General features: G+C 42.5%; 1 pseudogene; it reads left to right on the forward strand.

The window, feature by feature from the left end:
• The first annotated feature begins 1,666 nt into the window (after nt 1-1,666).
• On the forward strand, nt 1,667-2,151 carry LOC105743642 (annotated as a pseudogene).
• The last annotated feature ends 84 nt before the right edge of the window (nt 2,152-2,235 follow it).

A 2,235-nucleotide genomic window follows, 5' to 3' on the forward strand; every position in this document is an offset into this window, starting at 1 on the left:
TCTCTGCTGTGGTCCTGCGAGGCCAGGCCGGCCGGTCCCAGGCATTCTCACGCGCGGTGGGGATGAGTGCGTGGCGTTTTTCAGTTCATTTTTCAGGAACGTGAGCAGCAGAAGCCCTACAGAAAAAGACAACAAATTTCCCTCCCTTGAAAATGCACAAGGAGAGGGAAAAATGCTTCCCACCGGATCAACCCTGGGGGAAAAGCAGCAGCAGGCCTGCAGAAGGGACTGCCTTTCTCTCTGCGTCGCTCCAGCAAAGTCTGTTTTGCCCTTCCCGGGTTTGGAAACATAAAAACAGCAACTAGAAGCATGGTCCCAAAACCCTTAGCCAGGCTCGCTCCCACCTCCAGGCAGACCTGCCCTACATAGGGTCTCCGTCTCTTCTATCTGGAACTCATCCGTGGCCCTTTTTTCTAAACTTGAGGTTATTTTTCAAAAATTTTAAATGATTAAATTATTCAAAAAGAGGAAGAGAGAAAGGTTAAGGAAGCGATTTGGGTCTTCTGAAGAGCAACAGGGAAAGCAGCCTCATACTTCCAATTTTTCTCCCACATGGAAAAAAAAAAAAAACTTCTCACTTCTCAAAACAGCTTTTAATTTTTGTTGCTCTCATGGGCATGCTTTCATGGGAGCCCTACAGAAAAGATAACAAAGCTAAAAATCTTTTTAAGGATCATGACACAGAAAATTTCTTAGTTTTTAAATAGCTGAATGGATGCCTCAAGTATTACAGTTATAGAATCTGTAGAAGCGGGAATAATTATAGAAAGACAAGAGCAGAAAATATCGCCTTGGTCTAATTTTAAGTATCTGCCGTTGCCAACCTGTGGGAAGTGGAATTCCTGCTGGTCTTGCTTCCAGACAGGCCATCAACCTGACCCACGAAATGTCTTTCAAACAGCCTCAGACACAAGTTGTTCACTAACACAACACACGGCTACCCAAAAGGAAACAGAAAGTGGGTAAATTTCAGAGATCTCAGCAGCAGTACCTTCTGGATCTAAATACTTTCTTTTTTCATGACCATATGAAGGAAGAAAACAAAAACAAAATGCTTTTGAGTTGTTTGCTGCATGCTGCCCATGGGGATCTAGTGCATTCTTTATTTTTTTGAGAGAGAGACAATATAATCGTGTAACACAGGTGTGATTAAACCTTGGTTTTAAAGAAGCAGAAACTACATAGTTGGTATCGTCTTTGCAGTAGTCACACAAGGGACTTCATATGAGTCACCTGACTTGCTGTGGCTTGGCTGCTTACTCATTCTAAGAACAGAAAGCGTGCTACACCTACTGTAAAGCAAGCACGTGGTCCTGAAGTATTTCCCTTCCAGTAGGAAGCTGGTTTGTGAGCGCTAGTCTCATCATGTCCATCTTTTTTTATGACACCCAGAAGGGAATGACAAAAACTGGCCAAGACTGTGTGGTTCAGAAGCTGCCTTCATATGAACTGCAGAGAATCTAAAGCTGTATCCAAGCAAAGGAATTGAATTGAGACTACTTGAAGGTAATTATTTTGCCTAAATATAGACAAGAAACTGCAATTAATGTACTGTAAAAGTTCAATTTAGATTTGGGGACATCCACCTATCTGTTTTCTCCTGATAAAGACCCTAGGCAAGAGCATAGCCCTTTTGGCTAGAACTGCCATCTTCCAGTAATTTGCCAAAATGACTAACACAAAGGGCAAGAAGAGGGGGATCTGGTATATGTTTTCCAGGCCTTTTAGAAAGCATGGGGTAGCTCCTTTGGTCACATACATGTGCATGTACAAGAAGGGTGATATTGTAGACATCAAGGGAATGGGTACTGTGCAAAAAGGAATGCCTCACAAATGTTACCATGACAAAACAGGAAGTCTACAACGTTACCCAGCATGCTGTTTTGCATTGTTATAAACAAGCAAATTAAGGGCAAGATACTTGCCAAGAGGATTAATGTGCATATTGAACATATTAAGCACTCAAAAAGTCTTGATAGCTTCCTGAAACATGCCAAGGAAAATGATCAGAAAAAGAAGGAAGCCAAAGAGAAAGGTACCTGGGTTCAATTGAAGTGCCAGTCTGCCCCTCCCAGAGAAGCACACTTTGTGAGGACCAATGGAAAGGAACCTGAGTTGTTGGAACCTATTCCCTATCAATTTATGCCATAAACTGAGGGTGTTGCTCTGCCACTCAGTACCTAATTGGCAGCTTAAGTGTCCTAGGTCCTACATAAACATAAAACCATCTTGTGT

The sequence above is a fragment of the Octodon degus genome, unplaced genomic scaffold, assembly GCF_000260255.1.
Source record: "Octodon degus isolate 3935 unplaced genomic scaffold, OctDeg1.0 scaffold00145, whole genome shotgun sequence".
Lineage (NCBI taxonomy): Eukaryota > Metazoa > Chordata > Mammalia > Rodentia > Octodontidae > Octodon > Octodon degus.